This window comes from Neofelis nebulosa, chromosome 18 (genome assembly GCF_028018385.1).
Source record: "Neofelis nebulosa isolate mNeoNeb1 chromosome 18, mNeoNeb1.pri, whole genome shotgun sequence".
Lineage (NCBI taxonomy): Eukaryota > Metazoa > Chordata > Mammalia > Carnivora > Felidae > Neofelis > Neofelis nebulosa.
In genome coordinates this window covers 18,708,485-18,732,780 of record NC_080799.1, presented here as the reverse complement: position 1 = coordinate 18,732,780, position 24,296 = coordinate 18,708,485, and the positions used below count along the sequence as shown (strand labels likewise).

The following is a 24,296-nucleotide window of genomic DNA, read 5'->3' as shown; positions in this document are numbered from 1 at the left end:
GGCGCCTGGGTGGCTCGGTCGGTTAAGCGTCCGGCTCTTGATTTTGGCTCAGGTCACGACCTCACGGTTCATGGGTTCAAGGCCCTCACCTCGGACTCTGCACTGACATCATAGACCCGGCTCGGGATTCTCTCTCTCCCTCTCTCGCTGCCCCTTCCCCACTCGCGCTCTGCTCTCTCTCTTAAAATAAAAATAAGTTCAGAGAAAAAATCTGCAAAACACAGGGACTGTGCAGAATTGCCACCGCACAGGGTGCTCTGGGAGTGCGACAGGTGTGACCGCTCGTTTTGACCAAAATAACCTGCTTTGGCACAAACCCTATCTCCGTTAGTGGCTAATGAGTTCCTCTCAAGGTGCTGTGGTTTAGCCTGTATTAGCAGATTAACATGGTTCAAAGTATATCTAGTGAGGGTTGGAGGTTTGAGGTTTGTTTTGTGTTTGTGTTTACATTAAAGACAGTTATGCCTTTAATCAATCAGAATTGTTCGCCGTGAAACTAACTCTCGCCAATCCGCACCTGCTCGCTTCAGCTTGAGGCAGTCTGCTGTACGCTTCCATCACGTCGACGGCTGACGCAGTTTCCCACCCATTCGACAGGAGCCGTTCTTTCTAGAATGTGCAGCGGAGAGAAAAGGCAAGGTACGAGGCACTGTTGCACAACTCCAAGGCACTCTTGGAGCACATGAGAACTTGTCTCAGATGACTCCTTTTTCAAAAGCCCGTCCCAGCCCCCATCTTTCTTCTTTTTCTTTTCCAATTTCCTACACCGAACATGCATTGTTATCATGGGAGAGAAGTCACTAATGTATATTTAAAGAGAAATAAAGCCAGGAACTTCTCCGTGAGCAAGAGTGTTTGAATGCGTTCGAGGCGTAATGTGACATATCCCACCTATTTAATAGGGGCAGGGGTGGGTGGTGTCTCCTCAGCAAAAAAAAAGAGAAAACCAAACAACCTAAAAAACAATAAATAAAAGATATTTAAAGTCTTTATTACAGATTCTAAGAAACGTAAGCGACGTGTCAAGTGCAAAGTTTGGACCATGTTTGGATCCTGTTTCAAACACACCACCTATAGAATTTTTTTCTGTTTTTTTTTTTTTAAACAACTGGGGAAATCCAAACACGGACTGTGGAGTAGGTGCTATGGAGGAGTTTCGGCTGCTGTGTGAGGTACAATGATGATGTTACCATTATCCCGGGGTGGGGGAAGAAAATGCTTACTGGTAGGAGATTCACATGGAAGTATTTATGGGGGTAATGCTATACTCTCTGGATGTGCCTTAAAATATTCCAGTGACAACACCGACAAAAAATGGGGATAAATAAAACAATATTGAAAGATGTGAGTCACCAAAGTTGGCTGATGGGACATGGGTTTTCGTCCTACTGTTCCCTCTACGTTCATGTTGTTTGCAAATATGCATACTGAAAACTTGGGCTAATAGGGTATGGGAAATGTGAATGTGTTTTTTCCAAACCAAGATGGCGGCCCAGGTCTTGGACTTCTTTAGCGTGACGAACCAGCGGCCCACGTGGAACCCCAGCTGCCTGTTCAGGTGGGCACGCGACAGGGCTTCTCACATTCTCTGATCGGAGAAGGGAGTGTGCCCTTCCCTGGGGGGTTAAGGGTACCAAAGGATGTCCCCGCCCTGCTCTCCGACCTGTGACTCTCACGGCTTGCAGGTCTCCACTCCCGCCAGGTCACACTGTCTCCTCCGCAGGTTTTCGATCACGGTCTGTCCGAACCGGTCGGTCGTCCATGTTCACCTGGGAAGGGAAAGAGGAGGCTGGGCAATGCCAGAAGGGCTTCTCGAATACGCAAAATCAGACAACAGTATTCTGTTTCTGAGCCGTCAAGGCTGATGTTTGCTAATACCCAGTGCAGTCAACGGAGTCGGGGGCGGGCACGGCACGCGGGGCTGACGAGAGCGTCGTCTGCTGCCGCCCCCTGCGGGGCAACCGGGCGGTGTGCGCTCGGCCTGGGAGCCGGTCAGACCACTGAGCGGCTGCTCCACAGGTAGACTCCCACGTGCACGCCAGGTGCAAGAGGGTTTACTCCGCAGCATGATGTGTAACGGGACCTATGACGGAAAGGACTCACATGCCCATCCGCTGGGGTTAAAGCAGTTGTGGCATGGTCGTTTAATGAAATATTACATTGCCATGAAAACAGCAAGAGGACATCCAAGTAGATGTAGGTACAGACGCAGACACACATACAGACACAGATACAGATGTGGAATGATTCTCAGATAACAGACTCTCGAAAAGTACAGTACAGAGGGCTGTGCATAACATGCTCCTGTCTGCCCTTAAGAAAAAAAAAAAAATCTCTAGCTACATTTATATATGCGCAGAATAATTCTGGAATCTGGCAGTGTTGCTTCCCAGGTTGGAGGACTCACTAAGGTCCGGGGTAGAAGAGAGACTTACCTTTCCCTGCATACCCTTTTGTACTATTTGATTTTTTTTTGAAGTTTTGCATGTGCTGTTACTTATCTAATGAGAAACCATTTAAAACCCCCTTCTTACGATGTTTATTCATTTTTGAGAGAGACAGAGCATGAACGAGGGGAGGGGCAGAGAGAGAGGGAACCCCAGAATCCGAAGCAGGCTCCAGGCTCTGAGCTGTGAGCCCAGAGCTCGACGTGGGGCTCGAGCTCATGAGCCGTGAGATCATGACCTGAGCCAAAACCAGATGCTTAGCTGACTGAGCCACCCATGTGCCCCCCATTTACCACTTCAAAAAAACCATTAACGTATCTATATGCACAAATGTCACAAAACATACATAATACACCGCGCACTATTGTTACTTTGTCCCAAAACGTCAACAGTTTACTATACGAAATGATTCCCAGAGCTCCTGTGACAACGGTGGCAGGCAAGAAGCAGCATCACTCTCTGTCGGTGGACGTGTGAGGCTTACGTGGCATGAATGGTCACACTGGGTGCCTGTGAGCACGTGCTCCGTCGTCTTCCTGCCTGGGTCTGAATCCTGGCCTGAAACTTACCGGCCGTGAGGCCGTGCGGCCGTGGGCAGCAAGCTGTCCAATCCCTCTGTGCTTGGGTCCCCTCACCGGCCACACCCGCCACACCCTGGTTACGTGACAAGTAGGTTAATACAGGTCACACTCACGGAAGGTGCCTGCTATATAGCAAGCAACTTCTACAAGTTCGCTACCCTTATTCTACCAGTACTGAAATTTGCATCACTCAGGGCACCTCGGTCGGTAAGCGACCGACTCTTGATTTTTGGCTCAGGTCATGATCTCACAGTTTGTGGGTTTGAGCCCCGCACTGGGCTCTGTGCTCACAGCATGGAACCTGCTTGGGATTCTGTCTGTCTCTCTACCCCTCCCCTGCTCGCTCGCTCTCTAAAAAATAAACAAATATTTAAAAAACAGGTTTTTTCATCATTCATGTGGTTTTTGTCATTTTAAAATACTGAGTAGGAAATCATGGAAGGCATGTGAGCAGTTAGTACACCTGAGGAGGCTGATGGTTTGCATTTGTTAGGAAATTGCAGAATTCAGTGAAAACGGACACATCCCCAGGCTTGCTCCCAAGTGACTGGGTCCATGGTCAAGATTCACTTCATCCACCATTGCTATATGATGTTGAATAAGAGAACGCACGAATGAAACGAGGCGAACAGAGCAGGGTGAACACCCACAATGTGTGAAAACAAAGCAGAATTCAGGGGCACCTACGTGGCCCAGTCGGTTAAGCGGCCGACTTCGGCTCAGGTCACGATCTCACAGTTCGTGAGTTTGAGCCCCGTGTCGGGGTCTGTGCTGACGGTTCAGAGCCTGGAGCCTGTTTCAGATCCTGTGTCTCCCTCTCTCTCTATCCCTGCCGTGCTCGCGCCCTCTCTCTCTCTCTCTCTCTCTCTCTCAAAAATAAACAAACGCTAAAAAAATAAGATAAATTTAAAAAAGAAAGCAAGCAGAATTCATTTTCCCCAGTCCTGATATCCTGCAAGCAAAGACAGATTCCCAAGACTTACAGAAGCCAGATGAGGCCAGCTACCATTATATCCACTCACCAGGACTGAAGACTGAGTGTGAGGAATGCCCCCAGTTACACAGAGGGAAGGAAGAAAACTCAACCGAGAACCACCTCTACGGGAATGTGGCCTGGGGCATGAAGGGGTGAGAAAGTCAACCAAGGTCTAGCCTTAGATCTGTCCATAATTACGTGACACGGGGCAAAGCGTTTACTGCTGTCATCCGTAATGGAATTTAAAAATAAAATGAGATGAAAAAAATAAAATCAATAAAGTTAAAATGAACTAAGCAATAAAATTAGCCGCCATGTATTCAGTCACGTGCCCCCCGCTACACATCATCTCATGAACTCCCATAATAGCCCAGAGAAGTTCTCCCTTTATAAACAAAGCCCTGGCGGGGGCACCGGGATGGTTCAGTTACTTGAGCGTCCATCCAACCCTTATTTCGGCTCAAGTCACGATCTCACAGTTTGTGGGATCAAGCCCCGCGTCAGGCTCCAGGCTGCTAGCACAGAGCCTGCTTGGGATTCTCTCCACCCACCCCCACCCCCACCCCCACCCCCACCCTGCTCCTTCCCTGCTCATGCTCTCTCTCAAAATAAGTAGAGAACTTTAAAAACAAATCAAAATCAAAAACAAGGACCTGGGGCTCAGAAAGATCCAAATAACAGCTAATAACCTGCTCAGCAGCCGGGCAATCCTGAACATGCTCTCGTACAAATTAACTCGCTTACTCCTCACTACACCCTATTAACGTCGGGACTGTTATTATTCTCATTTTCCTGATAAAGAGACAGCACGGAGAGGTTATGAAACTTGTCCCGGTCACACAGCTAGGCAATCTACCTCCAGAGCATGGACTCCCAACCACCCTACCATTCTGCCTAAGGGCACCCGGCCAATCATAAGAGCCAGGGCCAGGACTCGGACCCACGCTGAATAATTCCAAAGCTCTAAAACAGAACCCTTCCCACCACATCAGAAGAGAAAAACAGCCAACCAGCGGGCCAAACTCGGGGACGTTACAAATTAGGAATTTTACATTAAAATTCTACACTGTCACTTCTCCTGGAAAATTGGGGGTTCTCAACTCCAGGCTCCCATGTCCACATGGGAACAACGAGGTGGCACTGAGCAGGGGTGAACTGTGGTTCACCAGAGTCCCCAGCACTCCTGTCTGCCTTACACCTGGCCAACTTCCTCCACTGCATCACCTGCCTGCCTCGGAAGGAATCAGGGTTCGCTACCCTGACACCCATATGTTAGCCAAAATTCCTTCCATCGCGGTCTATGACTCTATAATTAATACAACGGTAAAATGTGAACTTTACAAAGTTTTTGTAAAGGCCAAGAGAGAAGTTCCAAAAACCCTGGCTGCGAGTTTGCAGGAAGTTAAGAAATCAGGAACGCTGGGAATTGCTAGAATCGATTTAAAACGGCGATGTGTGTGTGGCCAGAGGCGGAAGGAAAAGAGTGAGTGGAAATTTATACTGGGGTTGCTCAGAGAGGGTTAGCCCCCACGCGAACGCATACAGCACGCAAAGGTCTTGAGCTTCCTTTTACCTGTTGGTAGTTTATGAACATAGCTGTCTCAACGCCGTTAGCTGCCCACTTGAGAAGGTTGGCCGACTGCTCCGGAGTCATGTACACCAGCACGCGTTCCGTTATCAGCAGTGCTGGCAATCTTCAGAGAAGAAAAAAGGCACATAAGTATGTATTCATCAAATCGGGACTCTAACGGCAGCCACGGATAGTGCTGGCAGGGCAGGAAAACCCTGGGGTGCACACCGCAGGAAGAGGAGAAGCCCCGGATAGCACGTCAACTATCAGGGCGGTAAGAGGTGGAGAGCCCCGTCGTGACCCAAAGTTTCAGACCGTAACAACGCGAGCACTGAGCAAGGTTTTGTCTGGCTTGCTACAAATTCTCCCCCGGCATGCCCGCACAGGGTGACAAGGTGGCCCTGCAGACCCCTTGCTCCGAGGCAGTCTAGTTCCCTTCCCCTGGAATCTGGGTTAGGCCTGTAACTCGCTGTGGCCAATACAACAGTAGCAAACACGACGCAAGCGCAAGCTGAAAATCACTTGCACGTTGGCCCTTGCCCTCTTGCTCGGAAGTCTGAACCCGTGTGGCAATGAACCCAAGCTGGCTTGCTATCGGAGGGGAGGCCCTGTGCGTGAGAATGAGGCATCCACATAGGAGGGAACCCCAGGGGATCTCAGCTACAGCAGTGAACCCCAGGGGACCTCAGCTGCAGCTGGCTCCAGTGGAAGAACCACCCAGCTAAGCCCAGTCCAAATGGTTCACTCACACAATCCTGAGCAACTTGTGAACTGCTCAGAATTGTGAGTTGTTCGAGACCGCTGAGGCTGCAGAGATTTTGGTACACATCAAAAGCTGACTGATAAAATGCAGAAATACTGCTATCCCTTTAACAGAATCTAATTCTTCTTACACAAACTTTTATCATCAAGAATTAAAAACACGGTGGGGCGCCTGGGTGGCGCAGTCGGTTAAGCGTCCGACTTCAGCCAGGTCACGATCTCGCGGTCCGTGAGTTCGAGCCCCGCGTCAGGCTCTGGGCTGATGGCTCGGAGCCTGGAGCCTGTTTCCGATTCTGTGTCTCCCTCTCTCTCTGCCCCTCCCCCGTTTATGCTCTGTCTCTCTCTGTCCCAAAAATAAATAAAAAATGTAAAAAAAAAAAAAAAAAAAAGAATTTAAAACACGGAACAGTCTTCAACAAATGACACATTAGCATGCGGTCTGAGTTACCAGACCCGAAGTAACGAACAAATTACGAAACAGGAAAAGCACTAAACTCCTACAGAAATCTCTAAACGCTTTACAGTTGGAAGGGAACACAGGCAGCCCTAAATTGTGTGAGCTCTGCTGATTTATTCCTGCTCCTTCTGACTCCTTTACTGGATCCTCCTCCTTCTCTGCCCCTTTACGCTGCTGTTCCTCATGGCTGGTTGCTATTTTTCTCACAAAGCAAGTAGGTTACTTTTGCCTATTTTTATTGGCAGGGAATTTCAAAACAAGTAAATTGTCTGAACTGAAAATACCCAAGCAATTTGCTGAAAAGAACATCGTGTACGTTAGTGTCAGAATGTAACCCATGCAGTTAGACTCAGTGCCTGGACTCATGATCGCTAGAGAGAAAGGCTACCCACAAGTGCTGCTGGCTTTGACCCGACAGTCCCGACTATCCACTGTTACTGTTCATCAGGATTTCCTTTTTTTTTTTTTTTCTTTTTTTGACAAGGAAATGTTGTATAACTCAAGTGACTTAAAAATATACATCCAGGGGTGCCTGGGTGGCTCAGTCGGTTAAGCATCCAACTTCAGCTCAAGTCATAATCTCACAGTCCATGGCTTCGAGCCCCACATCGGGCTCTGCTCACCGCTCAGAGCCTGGGGCCTGCTTCGGATTCGGTGTCTCCCTTTCTCTCTGCTCCTCCCCGGCTCGTGCTCACACTCTCTCTCAAAAATAAATAAACACTAAAAGAAATTAAAAATATATATCCAGGTGCGCCTGGGTACCTCGGTCAGTTGAGCATCTGACTCTTGATTTCGGCTCAGGTCATGATCCCAGGGTTATGGGATTGAGCCCTGTGTTGCGCTCCATGCTGAGCATGCAGCCTGCTTGGGATCTTATCTCTCTCTCTCGTTTCCTCTACCCCTCTCCCTGACTTGCACAAGCTCTCTTTCTCTCTCTCCAAAATAAAAATGTATGTATGTGTATACAAATACACACACACATATGTATGCATATATCTACAAATGCTCTCTGGACCCAACTGGGTCATGGTACAAAGAATGAGAGAACTAAATCCAGAGGATAGACAATGAAGTCCAAGTTGCAGATGAAGTTGAAAATCAGAAAGAAAAACATTAAAAGGAAGTTTAAAGTAAGCAATTTTTTTTTAACCTAAGTCTAAACCCCCAGATTATATCAATAGGAACGATTAGAAAAAGTGAGTGGAGGGGCGCCTGGGTGGCGCAGTCGGTTAAGCGTCCGACTTCAGCCAGGTCACGATCTCACGGTCCGTGAGTTCGAGCCCCGCGTCAGGCTCTGGGCTGATGGCTCGGAGCCTGGAGCCTGTTTCTGATTCTGTGTCTCCCTCTCTCTCTGCCCCTCCCCCGTTCATGCTCTGTCTCTCTCTGTCCCAAAAATAAATTAAAAAAAAAAAAAAAAAAAAAAAAAAGAAAAAGTGAGTGGAAAAAAAAGTTTCAAAACCTCAATAGGTTGGTAATTAGAGAAAAACAGTTCCAAAAACGTTTTTATTTATTTAAAATTTTTTTTAAATGTTTGTTTATTTTTGAGAGACAGAGCACAAGCCGGGGAGGGGCAGAGAGAAAGGGAGACACAGGATCTGAAGCAGGCTCCAGGCCTCCAGGCTCCAAGCTGTCAGCACAGAGCCTGATGCAGGGCTCGAACCCATGAACCATGAGATCATGAACTGAGCTGAAGTCGGATGCTTAACCGACTGAGCTACCCAGGTGCCCCTCCAAAAACCTTTTTAATGCAAAAGGCACTGACTATTACATATGGTATTACCACATGGGGGGAAGCCAGGTGGAGAAGGCTACGTGGGAATTTCCTGTAAAGGTTTGCAACTTTTTTTTACAAATTTGAATTATTTGGAAGTGAAAAGTTAAACACGTTTACAGTGTATTTTTAAGAGGCAGTCTTCGCCAATGTTAAAAACAGGATTAATACTTTTCAGAAGAGAAGTCTAAGCGAAGCAAAACAGCCCACGGAGGAAAACACAGAGCACAAATGAACCCCAGAGAATTATGAATGTAATTCTAATACTTGTGATAGCTGCTGTTCCTTATCCATTTTGTAGATCTCCAGGAGTGAGGCAAACTTGCCTATCAAGAGCTCCCCTGATTAATTTTTTTTAAGTGTATTTACTTATTTTGAGAGAGACAGAGGGCAAGCAGGGGAGGAGCAGACAGAGAGGGAGGGAGAATCCCAAGCAGGCTGTGTCAGCACAGAGCCCAATGTGGGGCTCAATCTCATGAACCAGGAGATCACGACCTGAGCCGAATTCAGAAGTTGGATGCTTAACCAACTGAGCCACGCAGGCATCCCAAGAGCTCTCCTGATTTGTAAGTGATCATTTCCCTGGCCATGTAGCACATTTGCCCAAATGGTGTGTTTCTACGTTCGCAGCGGGTTGCTGCTGGTTACCACTGCAACTGTAATAATCTACAGATTATAGCTTCTGCGCCAATTTCCGTTCAACTGCTTTCACACGCGTACTTAATATAATCTCCAAGCTCTCCGCGCAAAGCCTGACATGGGGCTCGATCTCCCCAACCGTGAGATCATGACCTGAGCGGAAATCAAGAGTTGGACGCTTAACCAACTGAGCCACCCAGGTGCCCTGCAGTTATAGGTTTCTATACATATAATTACCTTCTCTCAAACTTTATGGTATCAGGCATCAGTATGTTATAAAAGCAACACACGTGATTCTGATGTGAAAACAGGAGAAACATTGCTTCTCAAAGACTTAGAAAACCTCCCTCATAGCAATGAAATGATAAACATCTCAGAATTAAAAACGGAACACGGGTATCATGCTGCACTTTCACCTGACCTTATTTTGTATTCACATGAAATCACAAACGCGTAAGAGGTTAAAACAAGATCTCACTGTGGATTCACGTTACATTTCTCTAGCTTCTCTTCGAGTTCAGGTGAGTCTCGGAGATCTGCTCCGATAATGGCATAGCTCTTTGAATCCAACAGGTGTCCACCTGGAAAGCCAAGAAGAGATTATCATTTCAGCAGAAATTCATCCAGAGGAGATCATTTCAATGGATTTCTTTTCAAAATTCAATTATTTTTTCTCCATTACAGAAATACATGTCCCACTGCAAAAAGGAAAAAAAAAATCAGGAAGGAGGAGGGTGGAATGAACGAAAATCACATCTTCCAACTATTAATGTTTTGGTATAGAACATTCCAGTCTTTCTTCTATACATACAACATAAACCCATACACACAACATAAGCACATTTTCTGTCACACAAATACGTACACACACATCACACAGGAAAAAGAAAGGAGGGCCAATTCTTCTTTTGAAAACTGCTTCTCCTACTTAACAGTAATATCAATGACATCATCGTCTGTAATGATTTCCTAGCATTCCATCAGTGGATAAAACAACTTACTCAGCCAAGCCCTCACGATTAGGCCTGTGGTATCTCCAAACTTTCTCCATCTGAGGCACTGCGATGAGTATCTTTGTTTAGACCTCATGAAGCACCCGTCCAGTTAAGTAGGTCTCTAGGAGTAGAATTAGGAGGTCAAGGGGTAAAATATTTAAGTATTGGTACCGATCGGCTGGCCACTCTCTAAATGTCGTGCCAATTTGTGAGATACTATGTTTAAAAGAAAATAGCTTCTAAAGTATTTACAAATACAATGATAACGTTTGCTTGAAAATACTCCCACAGAGATCGGACAGCATGGTTTCTATAGTGGTTCTCGAGCTTTGGCAGTCATCAGAATCACCTGGCGGGCTTGTTAAAAGAGACTGATGGCTTCAACCCCCCGAGTTTCTGATGTAGCAGATCTTCCAGAAGTAGACATTTTGCCAAATTCTTTCAAAAGCTAGACATCTGTATTTCCAACCAATGCTCCACAGTGGTGATGTCACTAGTCCAGGACTACACTTCTAGAACCACTGGTACAGACGAAATTGGCCACAGTTAAAAGTTCAGTGATGGGTACATGGAGGTTCATTTACTTACTTATTTTGAGAGATGGCGGGGGGGGGGGGAGGGAGAGCGGGGGAAGGGTGGAGAAAGGGGGAGAGAAAGAATCCCAAGCAGGCTCTGTGCTAATAACACAGAGTCCAGTGCAGGGCTCAAACTCATGAACTGTGAGATCCTGACCTGAGCCCAAATCACGACTTGGCCATTTGACTGACTGAGCCACCCAGACGTCCCCCTTGATTCACTCATCCGGACTGACTTTTCATTGTGTGCCCATTTGTATACTTTTAAGTTTCACCTCGTGCATATTTCAGCTTTAAGAAATGATCAATTTCAAGATGCGTATTTTTTCTCAGTTTCACATTTCTGAAATGAGGATGCATCGGTCAATAACGTTTCGGTTTAACTTATCAGCACCTTTTCTTTCCTGGCGGTAAATAGATAGTGTGATTCTTGCAATCACAGCCTCAAAGGTTTAATGAAATAGGGCAATTTTTCAATGAAAATGTGTCAGTGTTATCATCGCCTATCACTTTTCTCAAATTTTCACTCACATTTGTATTTTCATTAATTTTTATTTCAACTGTCCCTCTCCCAGAATGATGGCAAGATCAAAAACTATCAAGGACAGGACTAGAAAATTTGCCCACACAAGACACAAACCCAGAGTTAAAAACCAAGTGAAAGGCTAAGAAAGAAATCTGCCAATCAACAGTTGACGAGGGATTTATATCAAAGAACATTGCTTTATGTTGTAAAGGATTCCTATAAATTGAAAAGGAAATGAAACAATGCAACTGGAAAATATATGAGCAGAGGAAAGTTACAAGAAATCCCACAGGCCAACAGAAGGAAGGAAGGGTACTCCGTTTCACTAGCACGTTCAAAGTTATAAAAAATTTAAAACAAAGTTACAGAAAAATCTTTAATTCACAGATTTGGCAGACTGGCAGGAATTTTTTAAAATGGTAGTAGCCAGTGTTAGCGAGGGTGTAGGGAAAGGGAACCCGCATCTACTCTGGTGAAAATACAAATTCGTCGAAAGGGTCTTGAAGCACGGCTTGGCAGTAGCTATTAGAATTCATAAGGTACAATTTTTTGAACTGGCAATTCCTGCGAATATGCACATATAACTAGGCTTTCTACAAAACTGTTTAATAGGAAACCATAAAGAAGGCGGCAATCTAAAGGACCATCAGTAGCGAATACGTTAAGTAAAATGGGATTTCCATGCAGAGGAGTACTACGAAGTCACCAGAAATAACGAGGTAGATCTAATCTGGCAACATGAAGACAGCCGTGATTCCCTAGGATGCACAAAGAACAAGTTTCAAAACAGTACGTGTAAATTATTCGCTTTGCTAAAATTATACATATAACTGTATTTATTTATTTCTACAAGTATAGATTCACTCTTTCAACAAATACATGTTGGTCTACATCATATATATTTATTTATTCAATATATGCATAGATTCCTTCACCAAAAATTTACTGAACCTTTTGCGGGCCGGGCACGGGATTCTATTTACATGTGTATTTTCTTACGCGTGACATTTACCTGCCTCTAGGTACACTGTCCATCCACAGGAGAAAACACCCTGCACAGTGGTTATCGTGGTGGGGGGAGAGATTACGCAGGGTCTTTACTTTCTACTTCACATGCTTCTACACTGATGGGTCGAAGGCAATGCAAAGTGCTAACTAACCCTTTCATTACAGCTAATCCTTCTGACGCAAATATTAACCAAATATACAGAAAAGTATGACGGCTACGATGTAGAGAAAGGAGATGTGCCAGCCAATGGCAAAGCCTGAGGAGGTTGTACTTAAAATTTGTACGAGGGAAACAAAGGATGGAGGAGATATTAGTTTCTGTGGGAGTCTGTTCACTAGGAGCGTGACGAGGGCACTGTGCTGGTGTAGAGGCCTGTCTAGTTGCCTGACGTTTCCTGTGTTATCTGTGCCCACCATCTAAGGCCATCCTCTCTGAGCATGTTTTCTGACCTGAATTATTAATAAGCCCCTTGAACTTCTCTGTCAGACACACACTGAACACAATGGAACATTCTGGAAGAGTGTTTGTGACCTTAGTTTTAAAGGCTTAGAAGGGAGGAAAGAGTTGTTGGAAACACTCATACTGAAAACTTACGGGGAAAAACTGAGCCCCGGGGCCAAGGACCTAACGTAACAGGTGAAGCGGGTCAGGTACGAGACAACAGTGGTGGGGACGTGCATTCCCTCTCAACGAAGCAGCCATGTAGGAGTCAGGGTCTGAGGCTGCCGGAGTGGATTTTTCCAAGGAAAGATTTTCGGGAAAAAGCTCCTATATTTGAAATGTTTGCAACTCACTGAAATGTTTTTCAAAAGATTTCAGATTGGGACCTTTGGACATCTAAGAGGGGCCATACAAACAATTGTTTCAAGTTCCTTCACAGTAGATGTGATGCAGAAGTATACACTCTATGACGTCATGTGCACACACGCACAGACTCAGACGCGCACGCTCACACACACACACACACACACACACACCATCTTTAAAAAGAAAGGGGAAGAAAAGCAGAGAGGTAGCCCATACTGTATTACTTAGTTGCCAATTTGCAGTGTGTCCTCTGAATGTCATTCTATAATGGGTTGTAATAAGAAAGGCTTGTATCTATGGGAAGATGGGAAAGAGAGAGAAATGAGTCAAGTAGCTTAGTTACTGAAAAAACGCAAACACCCACTACCGAAATGGCCAGTAGGTACCGCTACTGCTCAAAGCAAGGGCGACTCCAGAGGGCCTGCTGCTTAATCACGTCTGACCCTAGGCACACACATGAAAAATTCAGTGGATCAGCTCTCAGAGTAGGTCAGTGAGCGTTACTCTCCGAATCTGACGTCAAGTCACAAACTGATCATGAAACACTCAAGACGTAGAAACCACCAAAGATAGGCTAGCGATATGTTTCCAAATGTTCCAGTGTTTTCCAAGCTGTCTCTCGTTTCCTGCTTCTGCTCACTCAATTAAAAATTTTAACCATTGTTAATCACAGACAACTAAACAAACCGATTCCTACTCAGACCTGACGTCCAGTAACATTTAGGTGATGACTCTGCTCTCCTCCAGAATGTGCAAAATATTAGACATCCGAGAGCTGATTTCAGTATCGCAACCACCATACACACATCTTTCACCCCAGAAACCTCCTCTAGGCTTAAGTGAGAGCCCACCTGCTCTTATTTGACTCGGTGTCCTAACAAGCTAGGTCGTATTCTGTGGCTGCACAGCGTCAGATGCCATAGCGCATCTCAAATGCACGCTACGTGGGGCGCCTGGGTGGTCCGTCGGTTGAGCATCCAACTTCGTTCGGCTCAGGTCATGATCTCGCACACAGCTCGTGAGTTTGAGCCCTGCGTTGAGCTCTGTGCTGACGGCTCAGAGCCTGGAGCTTGCTTCGGATTCTGTGTCTCCCTGTCTCTGTGCCCCTCCCCAGCTTGCACTCTGTCTCCCTCTCTCAAAAATAAATAATTATTTAAAAAAATTATTTTTAGATAAAATGCACCTTCCGTGTAATATAATCTTGTATTTGGAAAAGGGCAAAACTTGTTTCCATAGGATAAGTTAGAAAAAAAAAAAACTTAAACTATTTCTAGCTTGTGGGAATTACACATCTTTAAAGGACAAGGTGAAAGTTTTAATGGTTACTAAAAATTTTTTTAAATGTAAGACTTAAGATTTTGTTTAAATGACTAGTTTAAAAAGAAGGGGAAGAAGTATATGTTAAAAACCACTGAGAAAATCTGACCTTGGGCTTGAGGTCAGGGTTTAAATTTCAGCTCTACCCCTTTGTCAACAGGTAACCTTATGGAAATTAGCTTAACTTCTTTGAGCTTTGGTTTCCTCAACTGCTAATAAAAGCATGTCATTCCTGAGTCGGCTCTGAGGACTCAACGAGATCATCTGAGTGAAGCATTTCACATGGTGCTACAAAAGCTCTCAGCAAAGATTCACAAACTCGCCATCTGTAACTGCAGAATTCTTAAAACATGGACTCAGGGTGGCCCCCATACTATCTCATATATAGTAAATGGCCAATTTGGCCTCCCATTATTCATTCAAACGCTATTTACTACACATCTGCTCTGAGCCAGGCCCCTTTCTATGCTCTGGAGATACAGAAGTAGCCGGAGCACACATGAAAATTCAGATTATTGGAGCGCCTGGTTGGCTCAGTCGGTTAAGTGTCCAACTTTGGCTCAGGTCATGATCTCACGGTTCATGAGTTCAAGGCCCACATCAGACTCTGTGCTGACAGCTCGGAGCCTGGGCCCTGCTTTGGACTCTGTCTCTCTCTCTCTCTCTCTCTCTCTCTGTGCCTCTCCCCCACTCATACTCTGTCTCCCTCTCTCTCTCTCAAAAATAAATAAAACATTAAAACACTTTTTTAAATTTCAGATTAAAATTAAACCACTATAGGTCATTTCTATTACGTGTTCAGAGAAATTACGTTAACGGACAGAAGAGTTGCAAGGGAGGGGACATTTCATTTTGAAGACAGTTTGGAATGGGGATCTTGGGGCCAGAAGGAAGGCGGGAAGAGGGTAAAAGGGAAGAGTCCCCTAAAATGAGGTCTCTGGCGTTCAGACCGGCCGCCTCCTGAACGCTGCCCCTGAATCCTGCCGGGCTCTCTCCTGTGGTCAAAGCCATACTCACTTGATGCTGTGCAGCTTTCTCGTGACTCTCATGGGAAAGTCCACTTCAAAATATTTACTTGGGAGAAGATCTTCATCCTGAGGAAAAACACGCAGTAAGCTCTAGAATTATGTATTCACTCCTACATTTACTGACCACCTTCACGTACCGAGCGAGTACTAGGCCCCGAAGAGCATCAGGGCACTTAAGGGTTTGACATCCAGGAACGATATGGGCAGAGATGTATTTTCCACATTACTGTGGTCTCCACGTGGGGAATGGATGGAGGACGGGCGTCAGGGGTTCACAGCTGTCCAGGGAAGAAGTCACGGGGAGCCTGAACTGGGGGAGCAGTGCCTGGGATGGAGGTGGGGGTATGTGGAGGCGCTGGGGGAGTAGGACCTGATAGGATTTTCCAAAAAGCAGATCGAGATGAATCAGAGAGGGTCAGGACACCAATGCTGACCAGCATTTGAGGGATAAAATGGAATAAAACAGCAAAAATCCCGAAGCATCGCACACAGTGGGGGTGAGTACTGTTTTGTGACACGTTTACTTTTTTCTGTGAGGGGAGGATACAGCGGGTGGTAAAGGGCAGGTGCTCTGGAGCAGGGGACGGGGGTTCGAATCCCAGCTCCACCGCCTGTCTGCCGCGAGGCCCCAAAGTCACTCCATTCCCTGGGCCAAGTTTCCCTCCTCTGCGAAGCAGAGACAGGGACAGCACCTCACGGGGTTGTGAGGAGTAATGAGGAAATGAGTACACACAAGGGACACTCAGAACGGGGCCTGCCTTAGTAAGTGCCACGTGTGTGCCTTTATCATTGACTGTCATGGGGACGGGGCGCCGAGGTGGCTCCGTCGGTTAAGTGTCTGACATTGGGTCAGGTCATGATCTCACGACTCGTGAGTTTGAGCCCCACGTGGGGGCCAGGGCCCGCTTTGGATCTTCTGTCCCCTTCTCTCTCTGCCCTTCCCCCACCGGTTCTCTCTCTCAAGTTAAATAAATAAACTTAAAAACCTTATTGACATGGGTACTTAGAATTAGGTCTTGGCCTGGGGTGTACATTTATCTTTACTGAGGGCTGCAGTAAAAGAGCGTGGCAGACGCGCGCGCGCGCGCGCACACACACACACACACACACGACCCTGCTCCCCCTTCTGCATCCCCGGCCTGGTCTCCCCTTGGCCCCCTGGCCATCCTAGCACATTCTCTGTCACGTCCAATCAATCCCTCAGCCCCGGTGCGTATTCACGAACGCATTCTCTCCTCCTCAGCTCGCCAACTGCACACACTGTAAGGACACCGCTGTCTGGACTCTCAGCGACACCCTGCGTGTTGCCTGCAGCAGCTCCCGATGCCCCTGAGGCTTGGGGAAAGAAACAAGGCGCTCCACAACCTGGTGACTTGCCCGGCGCCTCCCCAAAGCGCTCTTCTAACGCCTCCGTATCCACCTGTACTTACATTCCACAAGTACAGAGCCGCTTCCTTAAAGTGGAAAAAAAGACCAAGAAAAAGACACTTGTTGGTGCCCAGAACCCGGTGGTGGGCCTCACAGGTGTGGGCCGGGATTAAGGAAGAGCTGGGGTGAGGATGACACCCCTCTTTCTGACTTGAGCAACTGCGCAGAACACCATTTACGTGCACAGTAACGAGCGATGGACAGCAGGGACCGAGAGGGAGCCGGCCCCCCACGACAGCATGACGGGCGGGGGGCAGCAATCACAAGCAAGCATTTTCCAGTAGGAGGTGACCCTAAGGGCAAGTGTCAGAACTGGGAGAGCCAGCTACCCCTCAGCCCTTGGAAAATCTCAGGGGATCTGGTCTGGGGGACAAAGGGGGAGGGAGGAAGGGGGAGACAGGAAGACAGAGACAAAGACAGTCTCCTGACCCATCAGAAGAGACACGCTCACCGATCTCACCCGTTCTCTCTCGGTGCTGCCGCGCTCCCCTGCCCGTGTGTAGGGCAGGGCCGGGTAAAAAGCTGTCCGAAGATATTTGGAGGAAACGTTTAGAGCATACCAGAAGATGACTTTTGCTAGGAAATTCCAGAACACCCTCTAAGGATTTTGCTCACACGATATGAAGTTAAGGACACGCTAAAATTCCAGAAGGCCTGGGGAACAAAAGCAAATGCAGGACAGCATACGATCCTATGGCTCGTCTAGGACTTCTGACTTTCTAAAGAGCTTTCCCACTCATCAGCTACTTGCCCTCTTAAGAATGCCGATTAAGGGGTCACCATGGAGGGAAAGCTTCCAAAAGGCACACCTGGAGCTTTTAAGGAACAGACATCTTCTTTCTTGCCTTTGGGAAAGGGGCAACAAATGGCTGTGGGACATGACGCTTCAACTTTTATTCTGGGATTCCCTGAGCCCTTCCGACACTCCACTCCACTCGCCAGTAGCTCCACATCACAGGAGGCACGGAAGGCAACCGGGACCGTGCATAGCTACCGCAGGGCAGCCGGGGACAACCGTGAGGAAGAGTATCCCGTAGGCTCAAAGGAGATCCAACGTGGCCGACCGCTGCACAGGCTGCCATATTGAGACTGACCCCCTGCGTCCTTGATCCTCTGGCCGTGTGGAAATAGGATTCAAGAGACACCAAGAAGCTGAGGTCCCTTAAAGGGTTTCACTCACCCTTTATTCTTTGTCTGGGGTTGTACTGGCTTTCCTGCACCCTACTCTCACCCGCTGCTTGAAGGTGGGAGCCTTCAACTGTCCCTTCGACTGGTCTTGGGGCCTGACGTCATACAGAACGAGCTCACACACCAGCGGCAGCAGAAAGCCTGTGACCCACAGCCAAGCCTCTGCTGGTGCAGCCAGGGGACCCTCCCAGGTGGAAGGTGCACCAGACAACAAGACTAGCCGACGAGATCTCCCCTCCTCTTTTACAGAAGCACATAGAGCTCAAAAACAGGGCTCAGCGAACTTGCTGTAAACAGCCAGTACTCTAGCCTTTGCAGGCCAGACGGTCTCTGCTGTGACTTCTCCACTCTGCTGCCGTAGGGCTAAAGCAGCCATAGGGAAGATGGAAGGAACTGGGAGTTGGCTGTGTTGCAGTAAAACTTTATTTACCGACATAGGTGGCAGCCTAAATTTGGCCCGTTCAGCTCCTGCTCCAGAGAGCAAACAAGCATCATTTTTCTAAAAAGAAACTTAGGTTTTTTAAAACCCTTTAGACCGATGTCATTATCAAAACGAAAAAACTCCACCAAATTTTTCAGACCCTGCACTATTCTCCTTCCTCACTGCTGACAGATAACCTTTTCCTCGGAAGGGGCACATGAGCTTCAGTGTACCTTGCTCAGAAATAAAAATCTCAGATTTAGTAATGATTAACCCACCTACACGGCGGGGGGAGAGACCAAACCACGGGACCACGTTGAAAAGGGTGTCAAGCCCAAAGGAGGAGTTTCTCCCGTGGCTTCTGTTCACACTGCACACATTCTGCCACTGCATTCTCTTCCAGTTCCTTCCACCACACCGTGGTCTCTGAGGCCCAGAGGCACCGCCGACCTATAGCAAAGAGCCCCCCACCCCCACCCCCCGAGCAGCCACAGGGCTCTCTGGAGAGAACAAGGAGGGAATCTGGACGTGGACGAACTGCAGTCCGTTGTTTGTTCCATGCTCCAGCGCCACTGGCTGTCCGACCTGGGGACGCCACAAGCTCTCGGAGCCCGCCTTGCCCCGTCTGGGTAACCCGCCCCCCACCTGCAGAGCTCTCATGTTCATTCCTGAGGTCATGGATGTGCACGCCCTTCAGAAACGTTAGCTATCTTATCCTGAATGAAGAATGCAGAGGCAACCGGTTAATACTAAGGCTGTGCTGAGGCCACTGATTTCTCGCCTCAGTGAGAGAGAGGCTGGGGGCACCGATGACCAAAGACCTCATCGGGTGAGCTGATGAGGGACAAAATACACACTCAGGTCGCATTAGGCCCACACACTCTAGTGTATCTTGGTGTACTTCTGCAAGAATCTGGGGAAATGCACGTACCCATGACTGCCACATGACCGACCTGACAGAAGAACCAGAGAGATCTGTACAAACCTACAAAAAAGAAAATGCAGTCAGTGAGATCGTTGTAGAGAAAAGGTTTGGTGCTACAAGTCCAGCCCGGAATCAAAGGCCAGGCCCGTGGTCCTGATTCTGCCACTAACTGGACCCATTTCCTCTTCTGTGAGTGAGTGTAATTATACCTGCTCTTGAACCCTAACGAAGGAGGTGAGGGACCAACTCAGAGAATGGAGGGGCACCTGGATGGCTCAGGCAGTTGGGCTCGCACTCTTGATTTCGGCTTGGGTCACGGTCTCGTGCTCCGTGGGATAGGCCCCGCATCTAAGCCCCACTTAGGATTCTGTCTCTCTCTCTCTCTCTCTCTCTCTCTCTCTCTCTCTCTCTCTCTCTCAAAATGAATCACTAAACTTAAAAGGGCTTTGTGTCATGTTACCATCACCCAGCCTTGCAAATCTCCAAGCTATACTGAAGACACCGTCACGACGACAGTAAAGTCTTTTGTTGTCGTCAAAACGGCAAATGCATGGGCCCCTGGTCTCAGCTACTCCACTGGCAGGGCTCTCGCACACACGCAGAGAATGTATACAAGCATTTGGATCAAAAGCCCTGTTTGTGACAGCAGGAGCTAAGAAGCAAGGCACATATCTAGGGCCCTGGTGACATCACGTACGTGGCTGACAGTGGTTGCACAGCAGGTGCAAACGGATGGGGACAGGGACGCGAGACAGGCAGTCACCGCATTCCTTTTGAATATATTTCTAACATTTAAAAAAATGTTTATTTACTTATTTTGCGAGAGAGATGGGGGAAGGGCAGAGAGAGAGGGAGAGTGCGAGAGTGACAGAATCCCAAGCAGCCTCTGTCCCGTCAGCACAGAGCCCAATGCGGGTCTGAACCCACAAACAGAGATCATGACCTGAACCGCAATCAAGGGTCGGGTGCTCAACCGACAGAGTCGCCAAGGCGCCCCTGACATTTCTGAACCCGCTGGGAACCTTCACAAAATTAAACAATTGGGGAAACAAGGGGGCGGTATTTTTTAATTTACCTTTAGTCTCCAGAAGGTGGTATCCATCCCAGCCCCAAGATTTAGAATCTCACAGGGACATTCTGTCTTCCCTAGAAATGCCTTTATAAGCTGACGGACGCCATGGACGTGAGCAAAATATCCTGAGAGAGAGACAGAGACGAGCCATGACTCAGTGATGATGGAAATAAGCCTTGCAAAGTTCACACCAGGAGGACAAAACACAACCCTTCTGCCCTTCTTCAGGGGTAGCGGTTTAGGTTATCCATAGACCTTATGGGAGAAGTAAGGACTTTAAAATTCTCTTCCTTTTTTTTTTTTTTAAAGCCATTTGAACCAACATAAGCACAATCTATCTAATGGTTGGATCAACTACCTTAAGGAAAACGCAACACCCCCTAATTCTACATATGAAAGAAAAATATTTTACATCAAAACATGGGATCTAAATGTCCCTCTTAGAAATGTGTCTTTTCGTGGCTAAGTGAGAGCTACTCAGAATTCGGCTGAAACTCAAAATTGGGAGACCCGCTGGAAAGTATTCTGGGGTCAGGAAATGGGGCAGACCAATGTCAAAGCAAAGACAGCCATGTTTCTTAGCGTGCTCCCTTCATCTCCATCCTGTGCGGGGTAGAGCCTGGATGTTTGTAAAACACCACAGGCGGGGTTGGGCGGGGGGCGGTGCACAGGCAAACGGTGCCTAATAAACTGACTTGTTAAGCTCTGGCGTGGGAAGCTGGAACAGAGGAGACAAGAAATAAAAGAGGGTCAAAGGAAGATAAAATTGATCTGGGTTCTAAAGCCCTTCTGCTTACAGTATTACTATTTTAAGAACAAAATTTGAGTGGCATTTATAGACACTCACTGCAATTTGACATAGGGATTTCATGTCTATGGATTCTACTAGTAAATAATTTGAGCTTGTCTTTTTACATGTCTCTTTTGGGTCGCCTGGGTGGCCCAGTCGGTTGGGCGTCTGACTTCGGATCAGGTCATGATCTCAGAGTCTGTGAGTTCGAGCCCCCCGTCGGGCTCTGTGCTGACAGCTCAGAGCCTGAAGCCTGTTTCAGATTCTGTCTCCCTCTCTCTCTGACCCTCCCCTGTTCATGCTGTGTCTCTCTCTCTGTCTCAAATATAAATAAACGTTACATGTCTCTTCCATTTTACTTTTTTATTAAATCCTTTTTACCGTGGGTTACAGAGTATCATCTACAATGGACTGGACATTGGAAAAATTTTAAAAATGCTTCCCACACGCTGTTTGGGAAGCACTCTCCTACTGTGGGGCCCTAGTCTAGCGATGCCAACCCAGGGAGAGGAAGAAGGAAGGCCGGAGGGCTGACCTGCTGCCCAGGGCCCCCAGCACCCAGGGCACCATGGTGGGGCCCTGCCTCTGCAGCGTCTGTTAGGAAAGTGTCCTCAAGAGCGCGGGAGGGAGGCTTAAGGCCTCTTAGCCAGGCCTCGTCCAATCTTACTGATGCCTGGTTTCACCCTCAGCTCAAAGTAAGTACCATGTCCTTATTCTCAGGAAGCACCACTTTAAAATTTCTTTGCATTTCTTATTGAAACTACCCATAGGATCCATCTTTAGGGCCAAGATGCCCTGCACCCACAGCAACTATCGTCATTTGGCCAATTTCTCAATCTGGCTGAGACTAAGTCACCCTCCTGTCTCAAATCCTTTCACTGCCTTGATAGAAATGACTTGTGCAGCCTGACTTTAACAAGGCCAAAAAAAGTCATTCCTTCCATGAACAGACAGTTCACAGTAAAAGATATATAAATGGCTCTTAAACATATAAAATGATCTTGGGGCACCTGGGTGGCTCAGTTGGCTAAGCAAGTGTCCGACTCCTGATTTCAGCTCAGGTCATGATCTCACGGTTCAAGGGTTTGAGCCCCACATCGGGCTCTGTGCTGACAGCATGGAGCCTGCTTGGGATTCTCTCTCTCATTCTCTCATTCTCTCTCCCTCTCTCCCTCTGCCCCTCCCTGCTTGCAAGCAAGTGAACTCTCTCAAAATAAACATTTAAAAAATATATTAAAAAAATAATCCTAATGATCTTCAACTTCACCCAAAAATAAGAGGAATCTAAAATAAAATTACTGTAAGATACCATTTTTCATGGATCAGATTCACAAAGATGAAAAGTTTCATAATACACTGTGTTGGTGAGGATGTTGGGAAATAAGCACTTTCATATACTACCGGAGAGAAGGAACACTGCAACTCTCATGTTAAGAATGAATCCCTATGTTACACTGCTGGCCTTGAAATGGAGAAGGGGCCATCTTCCATGGAATGTAGGTGGTTTCCAGAAGGTAGACAAGAAAAGGAAATAGACTCTCCCCTATGGTCTCCAAAAGAAACGGCCCTGATGACACTTTGATGTTAGCCTAGTAAGACCCATGTTTGACTTCTGACCTTCAGAACTGTAAGATAATAAATTTGTATTGTTTAAAAAAAAAAACGAATGAATCCCTAAAACCCCAGGCCTCTCAGCTGATGAGGGAATAGTGAGGAGGGAGGGGGTCACTTGCCTCTGTTAATTTCGGGGGCCTTCCTCTCCTTAGACAGTCTTACAAAATGCTGGGTATAAGGGTCATGCGAGTAGCCAATGTTTACTGCAAACCTGGAAGGGATAAAAAGGAGGCAGGTGAGTAGACGTCAGTAGATTCAGGCTCTCAGGAACCAGGTCAAGGAGGAAAACCATCTACTTCACAAGGCCAACACACTCCCATTTAGCACTCCGTTACAAATGTAAACAGACTCAGCCATCCGCCGAGTGCTCACTTCCACTCCTCTCACCCTTCCCACGGCGGCCATGTGTCACCTCTCTTTATTCTGACTGCTAATTCCTTTCCCAGGACCTGGAGAGCATATAACCTCACCTCATACCTCACCCAGAAGACGTGCAACCGTTCATTCACTCGGCAAACTCACTGGCCAGAACTATTCAGACAACCCTACTCAACCAGAAGTTCTGGGTCCACAGGAAAGATCTAGAATTGTTTTGTAAAACTCGATAATGACTTCCTAAGTATTTCCCCCAGCTCTGTCATTTCACGTCCCTTAGGGAGTAAAAGGAAAAACCAGGAACAAATAAACAGAACAGCTACAACCTAGAAAATGCCGTTGTAGCTTACCCTCTCTGGCATGCACTACAACCTGGAAAATGCTACAGTAACCTAACCTCTCCCCAGGCCACACGACAGGGAATCAAAGTTCTAGTGTTCTAAGCCAGGGATCTGAAACCCCAATGACCACTTAAGGTCTTCTGGCAACCATGAGTGGAACCAGCCTTCGGACAAGGACATGTAATGGAAGAAACCTGGATCCTTAAGGCCGAGCCACTGTGGGCCTGCACCCCGCTCTACCTCTCAACAGACATTTTGAGAGTTTCTAAATGTCTTTATCGCTTAAACCAAACGGAGTCAGGCTTCTGTTACCTGCTACACCCTGAAGCATCCTAAGTGATATCCTGAGTATATGAGCTCATTTCCGTGTGATGAACAAGCTGAGGGGGAAGGGATGAGTGACTGTTACCCAGCTAGAGTCTGAGCTCCCAGAGGCAGATATGAGATCTTCTCCTTACGTCCACTGACAAGGCTTACCGCTGCCTTGACTGTGGTCGCTGCTAATCCTGTACAAACCTATCCCCCCCAGTCTCTCTCATGTCCACGTTCACACATCCGCACGCGCGCACACACACACACACACACACACACACACACACACACAAGGAAGCACATACTTTTGGCTTCTCGAGGCAGCAAGTCAGCACGGAAATGCACAAAGTACTCATTAAGGGACACGATT

At 47.2% G+C, this 24,296-nt stretch overlaps 1 pseudogene; it reads right to left on the bottom strand.

Annotated features, from left to right (window-relative positions):
* Positions 1-391: 391 nt before the first annotated feature.
* LOC131501600 (leucine carboxyl methyltransferase 1-like) lies at positions 392-23,373 on the bottom strand (annotated as a pseudogene).
* Between the last annotated feature and the right edge of the window lie 923 nt (positions 23,374-24,296).